We start from the raw sequence: 27,838 nt of genomic DNA on the forward strand, positions 1-27,838 counted from the left end.
GAGTATTTAATTTGGTACATGGACCACACAAGAATATATTTATCTAAAGAAAGTATATTTATAAATACTGATTTGTATTATACTTAATCGTATTTCGTGACTAGAAGCATATAATACCCACTTGTTGTAGATAATTTGAAGAGAATGCATTTTTAAGATTAGTTGTTCAAAATAACAATTTCAAAATTGCAAAAGGACTTTCTTGTCATACAGTGTGGTACATTATTAGTAAACAATTAACATAATACAATAGGTGTGTTTTTAATACTACCCAGTTTTCAATAGTTAAACACTTACCCTGCTAAATCCTTGCTTCGATTAATCCATGGATCTAGTAAGAAGGATCATGGATGCACACAAGAAAAGCCTGAGGATGACCCTGAAAGAAGACGTAGAAAGATGTTAGATATGATATCACCCCGATATAAAGAAAATTTCCTGACTGAGGGAGTGTAAGATTTTAGGTTAAACCAATGCCTAAAATACATAAAATCTGAAGGTTTCACTGCAGTACACATTGAGCTGCTAAAAATGTGCATATATTGAAATGAAGTTTCTTTGTTGAATCCTGTTAAATTAAAAGGTTTAATAACAATGCCCATCGTCTAACCTTTTGTAGAATGCGATAGCAACCGAAAGCATTCCAAGGAAAACGTGTGGGACGATATTTGTTGACGCAATTTCCTTGATTTCGTGCAGAACCATGCTGCAAGTTTTTTAGGCGTGACATGAATTTATTATTGATGAAAACGGAAAATAAACCTCGCGTAGGCTGGTGTATACAGACTTTTTTATCAAGTTTTTACCGCGCCCTATGTTTATGTTTCTAGTCGTCCCTTCTGTCTAAACAAAGCTCTCTTACGTAAACCATAGGATTAGCAAGATTCGTCCTGTCGTGAGAGAAACTTGGACATGTCACGTTCTTCTACCTCTGTAGACGAAACTTGGTCGAATTAGAAGTAACGTATCAAGTATATTACGCTCAGAAGATTACATGATGCGAAACCAGATTTAAAGATACAGATAAAAAAGTAAAATATGGGCTGAGGAAGTAGGGTTGTAGAATTATTATGGAGATGTCGTGGAAAACAAGTGTGAAAATCTGAATTACGTAATCCTGTCTTACTTTAACTTCTTATCAACCCGTTCTGCAGATTTTATTACTCATTCAATTGCAATTTCCTTAAATATGCATGTCATGCCGCATCCTCCAATACTCAATCCTACAGGATACATTCAAATAAGTGGAATATAGTGTCATATTATTTTTTATAAATGTAATTAATTTTCTTTAATCAAGAACTTTGCCGGATTTTCATATAATTCTACTCTGTAGGTAATGTTAAAAATGTATTCAAGAAATTTATGTTTTCTTATCACAACATTTCCGCATCTTATTTACGAAAAGTACCATTGAATTCTATCTGAAGAAACCACCACGTTATAAATATATATATAAAGTGTTTTCAAATCAAATCGGAAATGATATCAATGAATTTACTCAAAAGATGCTTCATGAAATACAATATAAATGAATTCCAATTTTATATTTGTGCAACAAAATCTCCTTGTTCTTCTGTTTGGTTAAACTTTATTGCATTTTACCAGATTTTGTTTTTGTTGTGTAAAGATGAGAATACCCAGAGGAATGCAAACAGTTTCTGGCATTGTAAATGGGGTAAACTCCTTGCATTTCCTTAATTCTGCAGATAAAGTATGAAACTCAGCTATATGAACTTCATCATTTTTGTTGCTATATCTATATACAATTTCGATTGTATTTAACATAGTCGGGGTTAATGGGATGCACCGTACGAATTTCCTCTAATGATAATAATTTGAAACTGCATAGAAAGCAAAGTCACGAAGCGGTATAGTCGCAAGTACGTCATCATTGCAATGCAGTTACGTCAAGGCGTTGGAGTGGTGGCGCTCGGCGAAATCGCAAGTATGTCACCGGCCTATTATGGTATCGTGTCTTGGAACTGCGTATGACTTCATGATTTACAAAACAAGATTCTAAAGGAAAGCATTGACGGAAAAATTGTATCGATACGAAAACCTTTAAAAAGGTTAAACGTTGTTGAATTTGTAAAGATTTAGTTGTTTTTTTTTGCATGTGTTTGTTTGATACGAGCGGTGCCTAGCTCAAAGGCAAGTGCCGCGCTGGGGGCTGTGATGTCTTGCCCAATAGCATTTGTGTGTTTGATTTGTTTAGTCTACCTATAGTGGTGGAAATAAGAATAAGTAAAATTTGGTATTTTTAGTTTAGTCAGTAATAGGTAGTAGTAAGCGCAACATGTAATGAAGTAGTCTTGTTTTCCGCATTTTAAAATATAAAAGTTAATTCTCGTTTTGATATCTTCGTTGTTTATTTTCAACAAAATAATTTCCCTTGGATTCAGTTCCGCGACAAAACAAACGTTTTGCGGGTTTCTCGAAAAATATTTATTTATTTGTTATTTTATATTGGGAAAATGGTTGTGTGGATCCCGAACACTGCACGTTGTTGCTATTATTATTAAATATGTAGTATTTTCTCTTAGTTTTACTATATAAATGTAATTTTAACAAAAATTCTTCGTACAGAATTATTATTTGCAGATTGTTGCCTTGTTCTCTTTACGCCGTACCTCGTAAATAAGGAACCCGTACGTGGTAATGTGGAAGGAGAGATCGCCGTCGGCGTCGTGTCTACGACGCCAGAGGGTGACTCTACTTCTATATCAAATTAGAAGCTGATCAAACAATCTCACTCGAAACGGTAATGCATCACCGCATCAACCAGTTCCTTTAATACAGCCATTGTGCGAAGATATGGTTGTTTGCCAGCCTCGAACATCATGTTGAGACGGCGAGATGTAGGTTCCCCTTTATGCTATTTGATCGCTTTTGTGCATTATCAATGCCATTACCATGTAAGATGTAAATAGATTTTGCAGCTTTCTAAAGGCAGACTCAGTCTTACGATCGGGATTTGCAAAATCGATCCGCTTGTTATACGCTTGTACAAATACCATGTCACATACACATTCATACGTACACTAAGCCTATTATTAGATAGTTATCTCCATAATAAACTTTGATTGCAAAAGATAAATTAAAATAAAATAAGTATTTTTTATTTTGCAAAATAACGAAATTGAACTAAAACCTAAGGTCAAATTTCATGATTCTGGGTCAACGGGAAGTATCCTATGGGTTTTGGTTCCCTTCCGAATATCGAAATATGCGAAACAAACGACTGTATCTTTTAATTGTGTCAACGACACAACACTTTGGTTTTTTCACAGCTGCAAGGGATTGTACATCTGAGTATTTGTTATTAATTTCAACTTCATACCTGAACGTGTTCCTGAAAAGAAACAGACAAATAAACAAACAGTCAGACAGACAAACGGACTTATAAGGGTTCTTTTTTTCCTTTTGAGGTACAGAACCCTAAAAGTATTCGATTTCTTTGAGTTTTTAATCATACCAGAAGCGCATTTTCGACATCTAAAGGATTTTGATTCAGGATACTCCATTTCCTTGGCGCAGTTTTTTCACATTGGTGATATTGTAAAATGTCAAATTTTGAGTTCATTTCACCGACTTACATTAGTCTCACTATTTTTCAGTCTCTAAATAGTTCCCACTATTTCTTTAAACGTTAAACGTACGTCAAGTTTCTATACTCACACACTGATAAAACACAATTAACACACAAAGTTCATTTGTATCGAATATCGAGCCCGGTCACTGAATCATATCCGGCTCGAAGGACCATCGGCAACCTATGGACATACAGTTCCCACTCCACAGCTCTGCCTATCCTTAGTTTAAATTTGTAGCACTAATCCCTAGTTTGCTACTAACTAGTTACGATACATATATTCGAAATCAGCGTTACATCCCAGATCACTAAGCTCAAATGAATTTCTATTCTTTAAGTTCAACTAACGTCGCTATAACTAAAAAGTCGTTATAAGTGAAGGGACGCCTCTACTTCAGTTAGGTCTGCTACTACCAGAGTAGTGCGGCCAGTGCCAGTATAGAGTCGATACTTTCAAAATATTAGTAATCGACACTCAATCTGAGGCATACTACCGAGTGACACAGTCAAATACTTCCTTGCACCTTCATATAGAACCGTTTACTTTTCTTTAAGTTCTTTAATGACACAATTCGTTCTTGGTATTTTATGTGAAAGTAGAAAAATTAACAGAAAAATTAAAAAGCGAAATGTATACACACATCCAGGCCTCTGTTCATGGGCACTTTTTCGTCAGGATTGTCCTGTAAAGTCGCGAACGATGTAAAAGCGAGACGGATATTTGTAATATTCTTATCATTGATACATTAGCAAATGCCAATCGCATTTTATATAATGCCGTTCTAGCTTAAAAGCAGTATATCTGTATAAGTCGACTATTCCGAGTCCTTTGTTTTCAAATCCGGATTAAGAAATGAAAATGTAACGGAAAGGTCGTATCGGGAAAGCACTCGCCGTTCGGCAAGAATTTCATACAACTGTCATTTATTACGGAAAGTCCATTTTCTTTACGAACTTGACGTGGTACTTTCGAGTTCAGATAACGGCGCAACACAGTACACAGTAATTTTAAAAGAAAAAATGTCGAAAATGAAATCAGAACTACAGTATAGTTAGTGGATAAGGAGGGCCTTAATTTGAGACAAAACAGTTAAGTATGGAAAGTAATTATGTATCAGTATAAATATTGCATAGTATATACAGCAAGGAGGAGTTAGAAATAGCTTTAAATAAGATTGAGGCGGTACTGACAAAACAGTATGTATGAATATAAATAAAAGTAAAACAAAAATACTGGTATATAAGGGAATGCGGAAGAAAAACTAGGGAAAGAGGAATATAAGATAGGTGACGAAAAATTAGAAGGAGTGGCTGATTTTAGGTATCTAGGAAGTCAGATAAGTCAGGACGGAAGGAGTAGTAGAAATATAAAGCAGAGGATAGCGTAGGGTTGAGTCGCTTTCAATAAAAAGAAGTCACTTGGAGTGCGGCACTGTACGGGTGCGAAACATGGACAATGGGCGCGGCGGAAAAGAAAAAGTTAGAAGCCTTCGAAATGTGATTTACAGGCGAATGATGTACCGTATGTAGAGAAGGTCAGAAACGAAGAGTTATCAGAAACGATAGGAGAACAGAGCACTCTATGGAAGTCAATAAGAAATAGTAGATGAGATATGTTGATAAAACACCTTCTCAGGCATGAAGGTCTAGTCAGAGACATATTAAAGGCAAAAACGGGAGTTAGTAGGGGTAGGGGTAGACCTAGATTAAATTACTGTTCGCAAATAGTTAAGGATATTGGTTGTTCTGGTTTTGGGGAAATACGAAGATTAGCTCAACCAATCTTAGTACTGACGACCTTATGATAATGATAAACAAAGGCGTAGAAACTACTCATGTTTGAGAAAGCCAATGTTTACTAAACCAACTATAGGGACATGTTGTACCATTGATGTATGTTTTTTGTACGTATCATTTCCATTGGGCGGCATTTTCTGAATCTATAACATCCCGAGAAGAGATTGTTTACCCCAATTCTCTGAATATCTCATTCTCTTTCGTATATGATTTTATAATACAATTTAACCTTAATTTCATATTTTCTGGTTTTCCTGACACTGTACTGTGTCGACAACGCAGTGCTCGACAGAGCGAAAGGGTAACATTAAGAAAAGTTTCGTCAGAAACAGTTCAAGAAAAAAGAAGCAAAAAGGACCAATGCGCTGGTCAACGACGAACAACAGATTTGGCGAATTGCTACGACCGAAATTAAAACGTCTACGTATAAACCGGTACGGTACCCTAATTCCAAACGGAAAAATCTTACGGGACCCCTGGCGCTCGTTGAGAATATTGCCAAGGATCTTATTCAGTTTCTTCATCATACCGAAAATGTTTAGAGAGTAACAGCGAATCAATTTCTCGACGACATCAAATCGAGAATTACTTTTCGTTAGCAATTTAAAGCCGAGAGAATAATAACAAGAGAGGAAAAGAATCTATGAGCTGAATGTCAAGGCAGTATTTAACTGAAAAAATTTGGCAATCTATGCTTTCAACATGAAAATTAAGTTTCACCTAAAATAAAATTACCATTGCAAATTAAGAAATCGTTCCTGATTTTTGAAAGGTTAAAAACTCTTTTTAAGGAATAAAAATTACATAATTAATAATTATTCCTTTGCCACAGTCCACATATTCTACTTTAAAAATTGCACATATTAATTTAATAAAGAACATTAGGAGATAATCCCTCTGTTCTAAATATTAAACAAGGAGGTAGTAGCAAAATTCTAGCTTCAAATACGGTCACGTAATCAGTTTTAAATTTTCTCGCCACATAAAAAAGTATACAAGAGTAAATACGAGGCGATTATGAAATACATCTGTTGTTACCTCATAATTAGTTTATTCATTAAGACATTTGTTTAATGAATAATTATAATTGATGTATACAATATTGTAGTACTAATGTTATATATAAAAATATATAATATTTTAACTTCAACATTGCGCATTTTAAAATCGATAATTGCTTTAACTATGCTAATGACCGTGCTGATTCCAGTAAAACCTGTAGAAGTTGAACGTACCTAGCATCAAGCATTACCATGAATGCACACCTAAAGACAGTCGATTAAATTGATTAAGGATTCAATTAGATATGTCTGCATAAGAAAAGATTAACCCTAATTAATAGAAATTTTGAAACTATAAACAAGTTATTTAATTTAAAATTATCATCAGAGCTCATTCTAATAATGCTAACTTGTGATCCAACATGCACGAATCATTTTTTTATAGATCAATTTGTCTCTTTAATTAATAAATTGTCCTAGTATATTTTATGTGTATAAACATGATAAGAATTTTTTCATACTATATGTAATGACATTTAATTCAGTTGATGTGGTTACGATTAAAGAAATACATCTAAAGATTAAAAAAGCGTTTCCCTTGAAACGGAATCCGAGCTTCAAAAGTTTACGGTGACCTTTCCTACATGTGTTTGTTACTTTGTAAAGTTTGGTTGTGGTAAAGGCGATCGGCGTTAAGAAATTTCTTAAGAAATGAGAATTCGAAGACACACATCCAAGACATTTCAGTAGTGATGTAAAAGATTGGACATTTTTTCTCTCCTTCAATAAGCATATTCTAAAATTTTTCAATTGTGTCATTTCATATAATTTACGTTGGGGAATGCGGTTCGTTCTTTATAAAAGAAGTATTTTCGTTTAAATTTACCTTTCCCTATTTGATGCCGTTTTTATGTATTTTTCGAGGATCCTTTTAATGTAATCGTTTTCCTTCCAATTCTATCAAAAATGAAATTCATGACTGACCTACATTGACACCTTATTTTTAATATAAATGAGTGCTGCTTTGTATTCTACAATAAGGAATTTTAGTCGACAGTATAGCGCCGTGTTTTTAAGATATTAACATTTGTCTGAAACTATGTCAGTGGCTTCATGTTAACGTAACGAACAACGTCATATCTGTGAAAACCGGAAAATGGGCAGTTTTCAATGTCGAAACTGGAAAGCACGTCAATTTAATGATGTATAATCGACAGTTTGCTTTTTACTTGAATCGGAAGATCATTCAATATGAAAATGAATAAAAAAGTTGGCCTACAAAAATTTTGAACCATGAGTGGCAAGATCCTGAATATGTCAAATTAACGATGATATGAAAATTTATGAATAACCAGCTAATTTTCAAGCAATTGGCTCTGTACTAGTGAATATCTGTAGGTCACAAAGCTCACATAACAGGTGAGATAGTTTTTAATAAAATAGCGGCCTACAATATATTGGGCAGTATTGCGTAATCTATAAAGAAACGTCAAAACTACATTTTTATACACTACGTATTTATAAAACAATACTGTGACAGACAGCGCACAGCCTAAACCGATGAACCTAGAAATCTGAAATTCTTTTTATTACTCCAGATGTCCAGTAAGAAGGTTTTTTTTTTAATTCCATCCCTAATAAGAATTTGAATCGGAATGGTATAGTTTGCTTGGATAAACATTAATTTTTCGGGATGAAGAGGGAATAAAATAAGCCAGAGGAATGGTGATAACCTCACACAACACTAATAAAACAGTTTCTATGAGGGAATATATATAGTGTATAAAAGGAATAGCTTTGATCGTTTAAGTTAATTACTTAATTCGTAGTGATTTTTTGTAATATTGAAAATTGAACAATCGGTTTTTTGTTATTTTATGCAAGATTCGAAAGTGTCATACAATTTGAAAATTTAAAAATACAATGTTTTGGAAGGTCTAGGGAATTTACAACTCGGAACTTTGTACACCATAATTCAGTACCATCGGTTAACATATTGCAACATTGTTATAATACTTAGGTATTTGTTCACATGTACTTATGTGTGTCCTTCAATCAAACTTTATTTCAACATTTGACACAAAAAAAATAGACTAGTACATTCGAATTGTTCATTTCTATCAATTTTATTAACAACTTTTGACACTTTAACGATATAAATACACAGTTATTAAATTAAAACAATGATGTCTTTTTTTATTTTATTCATATACGGCTAACTTGTATTGTTGGCCATATTGTATTGATTCCATGTGCAAATTGGCCGACGGCCCAACTTAGCATTTTTAAAAAATTGGACCGCGTGTCAAGATCTCCGCCCTGAACACGTTAAATTAACGAGTGGATGAAAAATGTATAGAGACACCAAATATCACTTACTTTCTGAGTAATAATATGAAAAAAAAAATCGACGCCGTATCGTGTACTAATACATGCTTACATAAATATTGCGTAGATTTGTATTTTATAAACAATTTTTGTTAGTTATGTACATCAGTACTTAAAGTTTCTCCCTTCATCATCATTCTGTATTTTTGTTTCTTATTTGACAGTTTAAGCATATTATCATAACAAGTTTTACTTCTAATGATGCTTTGACTGATGTATAATATTTTTTGAACTAGTATCTTTTGTACGTCCGCTGAATAGCCTTCGAATTTATATTAGACCTTGGTTGTAAGGAAGCACTATTTCACACGGAAAGCTTTTATCCTTTACAAATGACCCACGAGGTCACGCTTTCGAATTCTGGACGTCGTCCCGTTGCTATTCTTTATTTCCACAATTTTTACTTCTTTCTCTTCACGAATCTCACCTCTTACACTTTTGCTGTTTCTGTTAAGCAATTTCAAATTGAGTCACGTAGTTTACCGGTGTCGACAACGTACCTCGATTTAGTTTTATTAAGAATTGGTGTGGAACTTCATATATCAGGTATATGTACTTCTAAATTATTACTTTCGCTTAAGTGGCTTACCTATTAATGTCTCCTTAAATAAATGTGAACGTATCTGACAATTTAATGTTGAAAAATAATTAACAACAGTATAGTAATGTTTAAGCGGGATTTTGAAGGAGCAGCACTGGTAAATTGAGATACTACGATACTAGTCCTTACATTTGAAAAAAAAATAACTTATTTCAAATGGGTAATCTTCATCCTTCTTATGATTTATGAAGCTCAATTAGTATGAGCCTTTATTAGCGTTCATATGAGAACACGTGAGGCCAAATTGGCTTTAAGAATCATCATCGTAAGATCGTCTGGGCCAAATGGACTCAACTGGACTTGTTGATCTAAAGATAGCTTTTGACAATGTTACATAAGAAAAGATGTTAAAAATACTTAAGGGTGTAGGAATGATTGACTGAATAGAAGTGGTATTGGTGGAAGGGTACGGCATAAAAATTAATAAAAATAAAACATAAATATTGACAAGTAAGGAATGTAAAAGTAATAAAAATAGGAGTCGAACAACTACAAGAAGTCGATGATTTTCGATATTTAGGGAGTCAGATAACTCAAAATTGAAAATGCGCTAAAGATTTAAAACAAAGGATAACGTAGGCCCGAGTTGCTTTTACCAAAAATAAATCACTTTTGTGCTCGAGATCTGTTAATTTGGAATACCGAAAACGATTATTGAAGAACGGCACTGTATGGGTGTGAAACGTGAGCGGTGGGAGCCGTGGAAAAGAAAAGATCTGAAGTTGTAGAAGGATGTTACAAATAAAGTGGATATAAATGAGGAGCTATAAGAGTAGGACAACAGAGAGCATTATGGAAATTAGTAAGAAGTTGGTAACATAGCTTAATAGGACACCTTTTTAGACATGAAGGGGTACTTATAGATATATTTTATAGGCAGAAACAGAAGTTAATGATCATAAAATAATTAATTATTCCACAACAGTTGTAGTTTTCTGCCTATAAAATTACATTCTTTTAAACACCAATTTCCTACATTCAATCGTCATTTTGAAAAGAATGATACACCTTGTTTTCTGGTCTGTATTTACGTGGGTATCAATAGGCCTCAATTTCTGATTCCTTTTAGACAACATTTATTAGGTCGTATTTCCTTATTATATACCTACTAAATAGGTTTAACTATATAATTTTCCTTGCTTATTCTGGATAGCAGTTGGAAATAGAAGATTTCAAACGAAAAATTAATGAGTAGATACTGTTCTAATGGTGAATTTAAATCTTAAATAAGAGGAAATTTTTGATAATTTAGCATTTCTAAAAGTTCTCGTAAAATGTCTAAAATAAGGTCTGCCAAAATTGAATATTTTATAATCTAGTTGAAATTGTATTGGACTCAGCTTTAATAAATAATAACCTTCTTTTCTGCCGAAGAAAAAAGCGAGGCAATAAATTAAACAAAAAGCACGGTTGGTTAATCGAATCATTAAAGACGTAAATTCAAGGCACGGAAAATTACTTTTTTGTACATATTAAATATATAAAAAAAATTACCAATTTGTTCCTAATGGTTACATTGTTAATTTGCAATATAAAAGCTTTTTATTTATTTATTAGTGTTTTATCACTATTTAACTGCATGTTATATTCAAACTGATTAGCGATAGAGGGCTTAATATGGTCTGAAACCCGGATAGAGCCTAGCCTACAGTAGGTATCTACTACCATACGCCCATCAAATACTTATTGGTGTAACACCTAGCAAATTTTTCTAGAGAGGGTAGACGCCCGATTGATCCGCCACTGTAAGGTTTTAATATCGGTAATTCGATTAGAAATCAAGTAACTTCTTAGTAGAATTAGAACTGACAAATTTTGGAAGTAACGAAGCAGTTTAATGAGAGAAACGTAAGTGATGTCTCTTAATTGGTAGTGGAGTCAATTATTCTCCTCATACAAAGTGGCAACCCTGCAGACAATACAGCTAAATTTAAAAGAAGAAGTAACTTTCGGCTATAGTTTATAGAATAGTTAACATTTACAAAAAGAAATAAGGAAGCAATTTAAATTTATAAATTAGCATGTAGTCCCAAATCACCGAAGAAGCTAATCATAGAATTGCAATTAGGAAAGAATGAAAACTAGAGTCATGCGGGACGTAAGAAAAATGAAATGTTAAACGAATTATAGGAAGGTACTAATAATGTAAGTTAAACAGAAAAATAGATTACAAATTAATTTGAATACATTTAGGATGACGTGTGGCTTATCGAATGTTTGGTTTTTCGAGGATAACGAAATGACTTTGCCAGGAATAGCAGGAATCATAAAAAATAAAATAAAAATTTTGTCGATTTTTATAGGGTGCACAATGAGTTTCATAGGGTGAGAAGTGACCGCCCATGACTTTAGTAAGAACCACATAACTGTACATATTTAAGTAAATTTCCCCTTTCACTTACAAATTACAAAATTGTGAAAATAAAAATTATTTTTGCATTGTACCTACAGAACCTTCGACCCAAAATTCTGCCCGAACATACGTATTTGATTTATAATTGAATTCAGGGATTTTTTTTAACTGTAACTTAACCTAAAATATTGTACTTACACAATTCCGTGTTAGTAATAAACCACTGAAAAGTTTTAATTATGTTTCATACGAAATGGTACATGCTTTCAAAGAAGGGTTTTGTGTATGCGAATTGGTCAATTTGTCACCGGATCTATTTTCTGAAGGATGCCTTTAAAAGCCTTATAAAACGAATGTCTTGAGGGATTTCATAAGAAAACGAATGTTTGCAGAGCTGGAAGAAAAGCAACCTGGCGGAAACACGGACGTGATTCAAACCTTCTTCGTTTGTCGGAATACTGATCAATATTGTGCAAGACAGCAATCAAATCGACCGCAATACACGTATTGACTGTCCGTCATAACCGTCACGAACATTCTTGTTTATTAGCAAAGCAGAAACAACTCAATTTTCATTTGTTCAAAACGTCTACCAACAATTCATTTTATTTACATTACCTACACTACACGTGATTCATTTTATTGAACTAACAAGTGTTGTTCAATCCACAACAAAATGAGTTCAAAAATTTGTACTATTCGTTACTGTACTCTTATTGTCCCTGCAGTTTTATGTGAAACGTTAAGCCTAATGTTTCATTAACTGTTACCTAATTGTAGGTATTTAATCTAATACTACAGTTACAACCACTTCAGCAATTATGGCTGGACGAAATTTCGTAGTGGACATAATCCATGGTTAATTGTAATGTACTCTAGATGCGGAAAAGGACATTTTCTACAGCATTGTTTGTTTCATGGGAATATTATCTTCGACCAACAGAATATTCGCCGTCTCACCAAAATGTTTTAACCAAACCTTCAGGATTTATTTCTGTTATTATAAGATCAGTTTTGACTTCAACAATTTATACAATAACATCAAAGATGACCGAGGCAGTGAGCATCAAACGTTTTGACACTTTTTGTTAAGAAAATGTTTTGTTACTCTTCAAATGCATAATTGATGACCTTGCTGATACTCTTATCACTCATCATCATAAGGTCGTCAGACTGGTTGGACACGCACCTCCACTATTTCCTATTTTCAGCTAATCTTCTTAATTCCCTAAAACTAGAACATCCCACATCCTTAACTATTTATAATCTCTACTCCTAACTTCCGCTTCTGCCTCTAATATATGTCTCTGACTAGACCTTCGTGCCTGAGAAGCTGTCCTACTAACCTATCTCGCCTATTTCTTATTGACTTCCATAGAGTCCTCTGTTATCCTATTCTTTCTAATACCTCTTAATTTCTAACATCTATTCATGATATCCTCATCATTTGCATGTAACACCTCATTTCTTCATCATTTATGGACGAATATTAAAAAAGGATTTCCATTATTTATTCATACACATAGCATGGAAACATAATTGCTTGACTGTTTAATCGATTCTACTCAAAAGTTCTTCCAAATATTGATGTCCCTTAGGTCATGGTTCGTAAGTTACTTTGAACAAAACTGACCTTGTATAAAGTAATCCTTAATACTTGGTTTAAAAATACCTACTGGTGGGACTGCGGTCGTTCAAATGATCAAAAGTCACATGTTACAAACGGTGATTTTTTCAACTTTATGAAAAATTGTACACATCGATTTTTAAAATCTTCGAACGGATTTTTAGTAAGTACCTACATCACCATGGGTCATCGGTTGAGCACACCACAATTGCTTATAGAGTCTTACCATTTAAAACCACTACAACATTTTGAAAGCTATAGATATACTTGCGCCTAACGATCTTAAATAAATAAAAGTTATGAAAAATCTGTTCTAATTAGTAATATACAAGTGGAACTTTTTCAACTGATTTTAAAGAGTTGCTTCATTTACAGAAAATGCTAAATTCTGTTAATCTAATAAGAAAGTTAGCTTACATTCATACAAAATGGTAGAGATATCCAGTGGAAATTCAAAAGTTTAATTCCGTCAGTAAGCAAAAATTATCAGAGCGAAAATGAAAAAAAGTGTCTCGTTAAAACCTTGTAAGCGCTTAATTAAAATCCCTCGTGACAGTTTGGATAACTATGTAAGCTTGCAGAGGAACTCTTTATGTTTAATTTTATGCAAAGTTGGCTGGGTGTGCTTTCAGACGAATTGGTACACGTGAAAATTTAATCTGAAAGACGAAAACACGTCACCTCTGAAATAACCGTTCACTATCTAATTCGTCCAACATTAAAATAACATTATGTAAGTAACAATGTAATTAACAGATGTAAATCATAGAAGCGACGACTGGAGTATAACGTCACAAGGACACGTAACCCCGCCTATTAGAAGAACAAGAATATATTTCTAATAATTTTATAATAAGTATAACTAAATAAGATTGTGATTGATATAATACCAGTATGTCGCTTGTAAACCCGTTACGTAGAAACACTATGTAAGCACATTATAAAGATATTCAGTATACAATATAAGAACAAAGGCTTTCACGGCCGGAATCCATAGCAGAATGAAGATTCGGGCTATAGGGCCGTGGTCTAAGTGAACTATTCTGTCCAGACGTTTCGTCAGCTACTGCGGCTGACATCCTCAGTGGTAGTGCTGAGTTGACAACGCGAGTTGAGTCGCTGTCAAGACTTCGAGATATAATCTACGTTCACGTTGTCAACGTAGCACTACCACTGAGGATGTCAGCCGCAGTAGCTGACGAAACGTCTGGACAGAATAGTTCACTTAGACCACGGCCCAATAGCCCGAATCTTCATTCTACTATTCGGTATACAGTTAGGTCACTTCTTTGATCAGATCTAAAGCGTCAGCGTTTTATGCAGACGGTCATAAATCAGCTTTATGTGCGCTGAATGACAATATATGATGACGATTCGGTACTTCAATGTGTTAACTGTATTTGATTCAGTCTTAGCTAGCACAATATTTCCCTCGGCATTAATAATATTTATAAAAATATCAAGTCAATTCAACAAACAGTTGATGTAAGGTGTAAATTTTCTATTTTTATATAAAAGTCAATGTCAGATTCGAAAAAAGAGAATGAACAGNTAAGACTATTCAAAATTGAGTAACTTAACCAAGCATTATTGCAGGAATGAGGTGAACCAAAGATGATAAATCGAATTCCGCTTTATAATTAGGTCAGTATGTCGCTTGTAAACCCGTTACGTAGAAACACTATGTAAGCACATTATAAAGATATTCGGTATACAATATAAGAACAAAGGCTTCCACGGCCGGAATTCATAGTAGAATGAAGATTCGGGCTATAGGGCCTTGGTCTAAGTGAACTATTCTGTCCAGACGTTTCGTCAGCTACTGCGGCTGACATCCTCAGTGGTAGTGCTGCTTTGACAACGTGAATTGAATCGCTGTCGAGACTTCGAGATATAATCAATAGCCCAAATCTTCATTCTACTTTTCGGTATACAGTTAGGTCAGTTCTTTGATCTGATCTAAAACGTCGGCGTTTTATGCAGACGGTTATAAATCAGCTTTATATGCGCTGAATGACAATATATGATGACGATTCGGTACTTCAATGTGTTAACTGTATTTGATTCAGTCTTAGCTAGCACAATATTTCCCTCGGCATTAATAATATTTATAAAAATATCAAGTCAATTCAGTAAACAGTTGATGTAAGGTGTAAATTTTCTATTTTTATATAAAAGTCAATGTCAGATTCGAAAAAAGAGAATGAACAGCAACTCCGCAAGAATCTTCTGCTTGTTATGTGTAAACAATTTCACGCACAGCAGGGCATAAGGATAGAGGCCGTTTCTCTCGGAAAAAGAAAAACAAATACGTCACGTTGAGAAGAAAAAAAAAGAATCTACAAAAAACGTTAAGCAGATTTCTTTTGAGTACGACGAAGTATAGGGAAAAGCAAAATCGCTGTTAATTAGAAAATTTAAATTAAGTCAAGCGGACATTTTACTACCGAACCATCCGATGTTTATGTACTAAAATGCTTTAAAGGAAAGCTTATAACCGAAGAAAGTACACTGATATGAATATATGAAACTGTGGAAGACTCTACGGTAGAAATGAATAACACCACTGCAACTTTCAACACATACACCTACATACAAGAAACAAAACAATTGCCCCGGAATGATTAGGGACACCACACAACAATATTAAAGCTTGGATGTTATTAAGCAAAAGCAATTTATTTCGGGATGAAACAGAAAAAATGCCTGTGTAAGATATATCTAAAGAAAAAGAAGAAACGATGACATTCCTTCATGACCTTTTTCAAAATGGGAATACGTACACATTTCTGAGCCAAAAATAGAAAGAGTAGAAAATTTGATACTCGAGAGCATCCTAGAAGTTGAGTTGCTTTTAATTTTTTATAAATTTCGACTGAAAAATATATATTGTCAATTTTGCAAAGTAAATTAATTATAAATAACATTAACGGTCAAGGGAAAGATCACATCCATGCACACCATACTATTATCCCTTCGGAAACAAACAACCACAGTTAGCAGTGGTTGTTGGGAATTTTGATCCTAACATATATTTAAATACACTGTCCTATTAGTATTCTGGAATAAGTGAAAGGTAACATTTAGAGGCACTGTAGAGTGCATCTCATGATAGCACCGCAATGTAGGGAATGTAAGTGTACTCACGAAAAGTATCCCAGTTAACGAGCCGTCAATGATTGAGAACAGTTAACAGGTTTGCAGTCGCGTTAACTTATCGCCTTTCATTATCGCAAGCGTCAACTGACGAAACACACATACCTATTCGTGGCCTTCGCAACGGCTGACATGTAGACAGGTCAATTTCACGTAATGATCAGTAATAATTTGCACTCGTCGGCGTTTGATTGACAAAATTACTGCCTAATACCACAAAATACAAAAATAAATTGCGTGTGAACATATCAAGTAAACATCAATGTATTCATATGCAGGATATGTGATAATGGTGGTCACATATGGACAGTGCATAAATATGCATCATCATTGGCGGAATAGTTGGGGATTTCGGTAAGGTATTACCTACCCTCATGTTTTCTCCCTTAATTTTTCGGAAGTAATGACTAGACGACGTATATTAAAATGTATTGTATAACAGAAATTTCCTGAAGAAATCAGATAATCACGATAACTACATCAAATTTAATTAAATAATAAATAAGTTAAAAGTGTTGCACAGGATCCCTTTACCTTGTATATTTAGAGATTAACCTTCTTCCAAACTTTTATTGAGGAGGATGACAAAGTTCTCACAGATGGAACGGTACAATAGAAAGAAGTGTCTAGCTTGAATTTTCCTGGTCATACGTTACACTCTTACGAAGATAGCGCGACGCGACGTCTGGCCCGAGACTTACTTTAAATTATTTGCGGCTTTTGTATAAAGTTAAGAATTTAACTGCCTTGCAGCAGCAAAAGCACCAAAAGTTTCGTTTTCGAGGTGGATACTCGGAGGGACAATGTTTCAAGGACGTGTACACGAGAGTGCGATACACTAAAAGCTTTCCCGTTTTAAGTGGAAATTTGTTAGCTAGCGTGTACGGTGAAAACGACGAGGGTAATGTGTTATATACACAAAATGTAAATTTGAATGGGTAAATGTACCTATTCCCTACCTTAAAATACACCGAACTGAGGCCGTTCCGTTAGACGAAAAGTTTTAAAACCAGAAGTGTTTACATGGCGAGAACAAATTTGTTCGTATACACCTTTCAATTTACCTAATTTATAACTCTTTTTACGTTTTTTCAGCTTTGATCCGAGCCAAGCTAGCTAATTGTTTAACTGCCACCGTGTCAGCCTTTTTTATAAACTACCGAAAGCGATTTTTTAAAACATCTACCGACCTACCTCATACGCAAAATATTAAAATGAAACATACCTAATGCATAATGCAACCCAGTTCTTTTTAAATTTCCACTTCGAAAATCCCGTCGCATAGAATTATTCAAATGATTATATCTTTTCACAAAATAAACTTTATATTTAGAAATGTTCAAATAATCTACATAATGTATGAGCCCTAAATAAAGAAAAAGGGTAAGCTAATACGCAATTACCCGTTCTCTGACATAGGAAGTAATTAAAATAAATTTGAATGTTGAATGAACTAAAGGGAACCGAATAGTAGGTACTTATATACTCTATGTAATCATAAAAAAACACGCATCCAGTTCATAAGGAACACACTTAAAATATCAACAATTTAAACTAAATAGTATAGAAAAGGTCTTTTAGAAAGTATTAAAACAATAATTAAAAATTGTGTTTTTTTACCCTCATCACTAATATAAGTGGGGCACACCTGCAAATTAAAATTTATAACATTTTTTTTTGTAAAAATTAAAATTAATTCGTCACGTAAGCGGCGATATAACGCCACCTGTAGATATTTACTACTAACTAAAGTATTTCGTATTTTCGTAGTGTCTGACAAGACCTTACATTGTAATATCCGGCAAATTGAATCTACGATGCCCCTTATGCAAGAGTGGCGAGTGAAGAACCCACCATAGAGAGATTCTATTTTCAATTTCAATGCAAGAAATATTGGTTGATGACCATATTCAGTGCGTAAATAATTTTCCTTTGTGAAAGACTAGCTGTTGATCCTAGAGCTTCCCAAAAAACTTTTTCATTTTCTCTCTTTACTTTGAGATTGACAATAGCAATGCTGCTCTATGCAGACTAAACCACAACCATGGGCAAATGCAATAATGCTTCTACCTCAAAGTCTATAATATAATATAATACTAAAATTATTATTTAAAAATCTCATTATTTACCCCTAGAATAGTCTGAGCAACGCAACCAATGTAGTACAGACATAGTCAAATGTAAATAGCTGTAATAAAAAATAAATTCCAAACTATCTCTACAAACATGAACAGCTGTGCAATGATGAATTTTGTATTATTTACTGATTATCGGTAATTAATTTATATTTGCATTATTAAAATCTGTTTAGGCATTTTTTTGTTTCCCAATACTTTTGGTAGAAAATATTAGATTTTGGAACATTTGAAACTCAATACCACTACACGTTGTCAAATAATAGTCTGTATACTGGAAATGGTAGTAATTTAAATGTCATTTAACCACAAAGTCAGACAGTAAACGAAGTTTTAATACAAAATGGTACAAATAAACAATTAAGCGATATCCAGCAGCTTCATGCTTATTGGATATAGGTACGTACGTAAACTATATTTATATAGTGGTAGCGAGATAATTTAAACTACCAATCGGTTTCCGATTTATATAAAATTGAACCTTTGAATGTAATTTAAATCTCAATCAGTCGGAAAATCGATTTTAATTTGAATGTTGTAAATACAAACAAAACGCGTTTCGACGTTTGAGTGGCAATACAAATGTGACATCTTAATCAAACGATTCGATCTCGGTATATTTCTGAAAATGACAGTGCACCGTTCCAGTAAATAAAGTTCAAATACGTGTATGTAGGTATTTATACAAAATAAGTTTCATTGGATAACCAAGAAGACACTTCAAAGTTGCTCTAATAATATCTTTTATACCGCTCTAGCTGACTAAAATATAAAATTTAGAGTGAATAGTGATTTTTCCGGGTACCAGACGGCCAGGTATCCGCCATCAGCAGTGCCAGGTACTCGGCCGAGTACCTAGCAAAACCACTACGGTTCATGGTTCCTGTCTTCGAAAAAAAAAACTTTTGGGTGTTTCATTCCTACCAGCCACTAATACTGGTGGGCGGGCAGTCCCTCCGGACTACGGAAGGTAGAGCGGAAGACCCTATTCAGCCTCCTTTCAGGAATCGTGGGAATGGGTGGGTGGTGGTTCGGGTGAGAAATATGAGACGGACGGAATGAAGACAGAAGAGAATGAAAGATTATCTGTGGAATATTACTGCCTCAGTATTTGCCTAAGCGATCCAAGGAAACCACAGAAGAACTTGAACCAAGGAAGCCGGACCTGGAAACTAACCGGTGTCCTCCCGAATGCTAAGCAATGGTCTAAAACTCGAGGCCATGCCGCTCGGTAAAATGTCTTCGTTTTGACTTTCCATCAAATACCACCTTCACCAACGTCCTGAACCACATTAAGTTCCAATCTAAAAGGCTTTAAGCACCAAATCAATGAAATTTTAATTATTGGTTGGTGGATTTTCAACAAGAGGATTGACTTGAAGCCGTTCAAACGAGCCTATAATTCAATATATAGAAAAGGGGACTGTGGCGTGGAAATGGCTAAATTAACCAAAGAACTTACCCCAATACATCCTTCCGCTGAAGATGCTCATAAATAAGTGAATTTAGTTGTGGTTATTGGGGTAAATCATTTTGATTATTTTAATAGTTCTAAATATAAATAAATTTCAAAAATACGAAATTTACCTGAAATGAACATTAATATTTTAAATACCATGTCTTACAAAATTACAACCTCTATCTGGCTTAAAAAAAGACAAAAGTTACCATTTACTTACTTACGTCAGCACTAATTTTTAACCGTTTGCTTATAAAAAAAGACAAAGAAGTAAATTTTGATTCTCACAACCATAGCTAGTAGAGTTTACAACTGTTCTGTTCTGTTCTGTTCTGTTCTGTTCTGTTCTGTTTACTGTTCCACAGTATACACATGCATATTATATCGGAATTTATTATTGGAAAACAGTAGAATTATTTGTCATTTATTATTAATCACCGACAGGTTTTTTGTCGTCATAATAATAATATCGTCATGTGTTCATTAAGTAAATACTGGCAAATTATTGTTTTAATTAGCAACGTTCGAAAGCAATTTCAATATTTAATAAAGTCACATATTCAATTGAAACATTTAGGATGTTTGTGATCATTACCAGATGCATTTTGGAGCATTCATCATGGATATTTTGTCAACTAATTAAGTACAGATGCCACATATCAATTAATCACGTTAAAAACATACCTGTCTTTGTAATATATATATATAACTAGCCTGTAGAAGAGTTAAAAACAAATAGACTATTTTTCATTAATTTAAGAATCAAATAGTCTATTCACAGTTAATCAGTCATATTATATTACTGATCCGATTCTCCACAATGATCTTATTTCCCATCAATATTCATGAATAAGAAAACACCAAAAAGAGAGTAACAACAATTACCGGAAAACTTATTCACTACCTTAATAATAATGCCCACATTAGAAGTGGACAAAACACATCCGCAGTGAAAGGTTTCGTGTTTTATGTTTCTTTTTGGTTAATTTATTATTCCATTACTAGTCTCCATTTTCTACCAAGTTTCCATGAAGTTGTTATCAGTGATGAAATTATTATCTTAAGCATTCGGAAAACATACGGTTTCTATTACTATCATTCACTTTAAAATTTCTTTCTAATTTTTTATAGAAATCATAAGTAATAGTTAGGATAGTCAATCCGAAGAGTGTTTGCACAAGAATCCCTACTTTTTTCTACCCTAAGCCGATCTTCGCAAGGACTGGAGCCTCCCACATCTTTAACTATTTGAAAACAGTGGATCTAACTTTGCTCCTATTTACTCCTGCACTTGCTTCTGATATGTCTTCTCTCTTATTTTCCTTGTTCATTTGCATAGTGCCCTTTATTTTCCCAGAGGAATTCCTAATCTTACCTATCTGTACGTCTCTTATTTATAAATAGAACTTTGCAATCGAACAAATTTACAAAACTGCAATCGCCTCAATTCACTTCCAAGTGTGTATATAAAATTCGACATAAAACTTTAGTTGATACCAAAACTGTTTTTGTCTTTAGTTATGTCTCTCTTGACAATATCAAGAATATTTTAAGAATTGAGGTAAAAACTTGAATAGGTTTTCTTCTTCGTGCCCGTCGGTAAGCTGTTCTGTGTCATTATAATCCTGAATTATTGATAACTGTCAAGAGCTGATGGGTCGTCTCCCCAAAGTTCAGCCAATCGATCGATTTATACATTAGATTGTGTGTAAACAGTCTTGCGTCGGTAGAAGAATTAAGACCATTCTATATTCAAAGAAATCTTATTATCGGCGCTTAAAACGAAAGAAATGAGGACATCACTGAGTGATTTGTAAATTTTTAAAATCGATTAGCATTTAAATGTCCACTATTAACGTAAGCCAACTTCGACAAGTACCTACTGCGAATAAGTAAATCAATTTAAAACAAGCTTGTTTGAACAGGAAAATGATTAAAATCAGGCTTCTCTTGCTATCAATATTACACCTAATAGATAAAAAGTTCGAATAGGACTCGCGCTTCAAAAAATCCGTATCCAGGACCGTAGACAGGGTGCGATTTTATGAAATACCCCATGTAGGTAATGGTTAGTTATCGGTATATTTTACAGGGCGTAAAACGTGTTCTGAACTGTGTTGTAGCAGAGTAAATTTTGCAAAATCGCAGCTAGGGTAGGTACATAACAGCCAACTGCATGTTTTGGAAACTCCCCGTAGGAAATACTACAAATGGCGCAGTGAACGCCATCTGTAGCACGATGCTACATTTTAGGATTACGTAAGATCCAACAAGGTCCACTTGTGTGGATATCTACTTGCTGAAAACGAATCCCGGCGTAGCCAACCTCAAAGTGATAGGCACGTTAGCTTAATCGAATAAAATAATTCGAAGTGGTCTGTATTCTGTCGAAACTGCCAGACGCAGATCGCCATTTCGATCTTTTTGGATCTCATCAGCGCGGCGCAGGCAGCTCCGACAGAACACAGACCAACTTTTACCTGCTGTCTTAACAGTGCGTTTTAGAAACACTACAAATGGCGCAGTGAACGCCATCTGTAGCACGATGCTACATTTTAGGATTACGTATGCTCGATTAAGCTAACGTGCCTATCACTTTGAGGTAGGCTACGCCACGATTCGTTTTCAGCAAGTAGATATCCACAGAAGTGGACCTTCAGTAATACTAGTTGCAATTCTTGCTTTTTGTTTTTTTTTTTTGTTAAAGTGTTTCTTGGAATATACATTCACGACAGTTTCAGTAAAAACTAAAGAAATATGTATTTGCTAAAGGGCAATTGTAAAACTAAAGGTCAAATAAGACATTCAATCTTTAGAGATTATGTATTACTGTATTTAATATGTATTTTTTTTTAAAGTACTGTTGAAATTTAAACAAATTTTTGTAGACAATATAACGCACACAAGTGTAACATTCAGATATATAAATCGGTAGTAAAATGTTACAAATGAAAGGAATACTTATGTGATTTATGTCATCGATCAAAACTTATCCCCTAAGAGAAGCAAAAGTTTTCTCAATCAATTCAGCTTTACAAAAGAAATAACTGGAACTTTGAGAAAGTAGGTAGAGAAATTTTGCATTCTTTTATAAATGTCTCAAAGGTTCTATTATATATCAATCACTGAATACTCTCGTTTGGAACCAGAATTCTCCTCGATTTCTTTTATTATTATTCCCTTGTTTTATTATTATTCTCTTGTCTCTTGTCGATATATTCGCGAAAAATATTCGCTTAACATTCAGCTATAAATATTTCTCAAGTTAAATTAACGATATATGGACCATATTAATTACAATAGAAGACCAAAACAGATTCAAAATGCACAACATCTAACTGAAAACAATTATGGTATACGTATTGAGGCAAGTGAAGTACCAAAACGCAAAAAACTATCATAGAAAACATAGAAGTATATAAACGAAAAGTGAAAAACCGTATCCTAAATGTGCAAATGAAACTCCGTACTATGACAGAAATCAAAAATTCAAATAAACGTGTAAATACGCAATAAAACCAACAATAACTAATGAATTCAAATTATTTGAATTCCTATTCAAATATTTAAATATGACACCAGGTAAGGAAACGTACTCATACTACATGACCCATTTTTTACAATTTTTTTACCCCTCCCCCTCGGTGACCACCCGTAATACCTATATACCAAGACTACCCTTCCCTCTTTAGTTTTCACGTAGTAATTCCTAAAGATGGTTTTAAATCATTTTTTACCAACAGAAAGTTTTAAATATAACTCGAAAAAGCGCGGGATATCTTTAGACGATACTAACCACGTAATGAAAACAACTAGGGTAATTCAGGGTGATATGGCCAGTCGTTTAAGATGGCCAGTTGAAAAAATTTCATCTTTTACCGATAAATGGCGCTATGTATCGACACTACGCGCTTGACGTTCGCGAGAGTTCGCAAATAGTGCAGTTTGTTGTGCCAAAAAAAATTGAAAAGGCAATTATTAGTTTTATGTTAAACCTAACTAAAATTTTTGTTAGTTCCTACGTTATGAACGTGATTTTAGAATCGATTTTATATTAATTTTAGTTTTATGTTATAGTTTGATGTTTTGTTGTTAGCATAACCTGAAAATCTTCAAAATTATTTTACTGTGTCAGTGCTTTTGTTTGTATGGCCATCTTATCCTAAAGGTACGGTTTATATGACCATATTTTTTAAGGCTTATATGGCCATACTATTTTTATTTGTTAAGCAATTTATCTACGTCTCAAAGGAATTCTTCTTCTGGGTTCAACTCTACTGGAATATATCCATTTAATCCGTCCATTATTCCTGATTATGGTTTCATATCAGACTTCTATGAAGATCAAAATAAAGGACCAATACAACCTAACGTTTCGAATGGAAGTCATATTCCAGAACCAGTGGTTCGTGAGTCGAAGTCACCCCAACCAGGAACCTCAAAATCTGTTATAGACACTAACGAAACTCCTTCTAAATTTCTTTGTGAATTAAGTCCCGTCCCAGAAATTGACAACACTGCAAGGAAACGTGCAAAACAAGTAGCAGAAATACTGACTTCAAAAGAAAGTATTAAAGAAATAGAGAAGAAACAAAAAATTAAAAATCGTTTGCATAAAAGGAAAGCAGAATCAACTTCTGAAGAAGAATGTAAAATACATTTGAATAGTGAAGATACAGCTGGAGAAGACTACGAATACGATTGTACCTATAAGGTGTGGTGAAAACTACTATAAAACTGAAGAAATCGAAGATTGGGTTCAGTGTATTTACTGCCTTAAACGGATGCATGAAAATTGTACTCTGTTTGAAAATACTTGTGATACATATGGAAAAAAGGCAAAAGAAAAGACTGCAGACAGGTAAAATCAAGGCAAGGGGAAAGGAAAAGGAAAAAGGACGAAGAAATAATATGGTCATCTTATACGCTTTGCTATGGCCATCTGACACGGATGGGTCGGATAAGATGGACACTTACTTTTTTTTAATTTAATTGTCAATTGATAAATCGTCACTAAAGTCTGTAAAACCAAAGTTGATTAATAAANATTGCAGGAATGAGGTGAACCAAAGATGATAAATCGAATTCCGCTTTATAATTAGGTCACAATCACAAACGAAAAAGTCATACTAGTAAAAGATCTCCGAAAATAAAATAAGTCGAAATGGTCTGTTATTCTGTCGAAACTGCCAGACACGGATACAATATTTTCAAATGTTTACAAACTCCCAAAATTTTACTCAGAGCGTTTTCCTTTCCCCAGAATTGAATGGATGAAACTTTGTTACTATTAAAAACAGAATTATAACTTTTATGGCATTTACTTTTGTTATACTGTTTGTCATTTTCCATTTCCCTACAAACACAGTAGGAAAACATTTTTTGCTACTTTCAAATATTACGTTTTATTGTCTTAAAAAGAACTGATTATGCAGGACGGTAATAATTTTTGGCATATGCTATAGACATTTAGGAACCGCCGTCAATAAAATTCGAAATTCATCAGCTGGCCGTCGTACATTTATTATTCGCGTCGACAGGATGGCTCTCCATAAATCACAAAAAACGTTTCCCATTTTCCACTGTTGCGTATCTGGGGCACTTTTTGTATCGAATGTTCGTCAGTCCAGTAATCAAACGGTTCGACGTGCTCGTATGGTATACACGAACTGTTTTATAGGATATTTTCGGCTTTTGCAAATGCCATATTGCTTCCGTGTTGTCACCCACGAATTCCCATCGTATTTTTGCTTTGAGATGAGTCATTTGCCAACCGCGAACTCTGCTATGTCACGACGATAAAAAATGAATAAAAAATGGATAGCGTCGATAAAATTCCGACACGTAGGCAAGCGAATAGGCGCACAGTGGGACGAAATTGCAAAAAGTATGATGGGGAAAAACCGAGAGGAAAAACGACTTCCAACCTCGAAGTTACATATGAACTAGAAAATAACACGAAAGTAGTAATATCTATTTCTGAATATGGGAAGTAAAACCATCTTTTGTGCCCAAAAATAACTCAAAATGAAATTCTTCCTTAATATATTTTTGAATATGCGTCCACATACAGACCTAACGACTGTCGGCGCAGTGTATTACGATCATGATGTAATCACAACTGGCTGAAATACTATAGGTGTGTAGAGATAAGTAGAACATATTGACAACAACCAACATTAATGGCTTTATGAAAATCATAAGATCTTTAAGAAGATTTTGAATTAATGATGAAGAACTGGGCTTTTCTGTCGTGGTCGAATTCTAATTGCAGACGTTTCGCTATACTTAATAGATAACATCTTCAATGCCCTTCGGCTTCTGATTGGCTCATGTGGGATCTTTCATATTAGTCTCGCGGGTCACAATTAGCTGGTCCTCCATTATCGTCATGTTTCGTTCCGGTATGTTGCACCCTCGTGGTGGTTCTGAACCAGACAAATCCGCTTTAGCAGAACATTCTTGGAAGGAAGGACACATGATCTCCTTCGAAGAAACGCAAATCAGGCGATTTCAATTTAGCTAGGAGAGTCTTAGAAATTGCCCAAAATCCGGATAATCTTAACAGGGAAGATGAATTAGAGATAAACAGAGCCTGGAAACCACTGCTAAGAAACAAGCGAACGAGGGTGTAATTTACCGAAACGAAACATGAAGATAATGGAGTACCAGCCAAAAGTAACCGCGACAATAATATAAAATAATGCCTAAGATTCCACATAAACGGCCTGAGGTAGAGGGGTTTTGGTCAGTAGGTCCGAGGTTACCTTCTTCGGGAATCCAACACTACCCAGTCGTACGGACGGCTGGGTGTCCTTTGAAGATTTCCCTTCTTCCACGAAAACATAAAAAAGAATCCCACATGAACAATTCAGCCGCTGATCATGCATCGTGAAGCACTTAGGATGCCATCTTTTAAGCATGACGAAACGTCTGCAATTAGAATTCGACCACAGCAAAAAAGCCCAGAAGCTCTTCATCATCAATTAAACACCGGTCGTGAAAACCTATGAACTACTAGATTTTGAATTGTTGTTTTGCCCTGTTTGTTTAAAAATACGTTAGGTTAAACTCATGTGACACGAGAATGGAAGTAACGTAGGTGTCGTTAGCGTCGCCAGCAGCGCGTCGCAACACATCGGCGTCGCGTCGACCTCGCCATGCATCGTTCCCTGACGGTGGCAACGATATGATAAATCACTGCTATCTTTGCACGTATAGATGCCCCCATTACCGTATGGCATTGATTTATTCGGAACTTTCGCCGAACCTGACCAAGCCAAACTGAAATCTGGCGCTTTAAATTTAGATATGGTAATATGTCTAGGTGCCTATTTGCATTTCAGGAAATCTACATGCAAATTTGACACGTACAAGCTGCAACTTGACTTTAGTCGTCGTCACAAATTTGGAAATTTCTTCACACACAAGGGTTCTTATTTTAATTTTTCAAAATTAAACTATACAAAATGGAAATTTTCTGGTGGTACCTACGTACCTAATTATCAACCGAAAAATTTAGTCATGTTGCCTTGTGAAAAAAAATATACTTTCCACAAATAAATTTTAATCAATATCCAATTCCAAAGTAATTATCGAAATAGGTCAATCTCGTTTCCATTGAGAGGCAATTCCATATTGTTCAAATAATCAAAGTCCAAAACAATTAATAAATTTGGAACTAAAAGCTATCGGGTATATTTACTTATTTAAAATCTAAATTTAG

General features: G+C 34.3%; 1 long non-coding RNA gene across 1 annotated transcript in view; it reads right to left on the reverse strand.

Annotated features, from left to right (window-relative positions):
* Positions 1–301: 301 nt before the first annotated feature.
* The window catches only part of LOC108733580, a 95,446-nt gene continuing 67,909 nt past the window's right edge, over positions 302–27,838 (reverse strand). The window contains exon 3 of the long non-coding RNA XR_001937249.1: positions 302–379. This is a non-coding gene — a long non-coding RNA (uncharacterized LOC108733580). The remainder of the gene's footprint in view (positions 380–27,838) is intronic.

Source organism: Agrilus planipennis, unplaced genomic scaffold (genome assembly GCF_000699045.2).
Source record: "Agrilus planipennis isolate EAB-ADULT unplaced genomic scaffold, Apla_2.0 scaffold2, whole genome shotgun sequence".
NCBI classification, from domain to species: Eukaryota; Metazoa; Arthropoda; class Insecta; order Coleoptera; family Buprestidae; genus Agrilus; species Agrilus planipennis.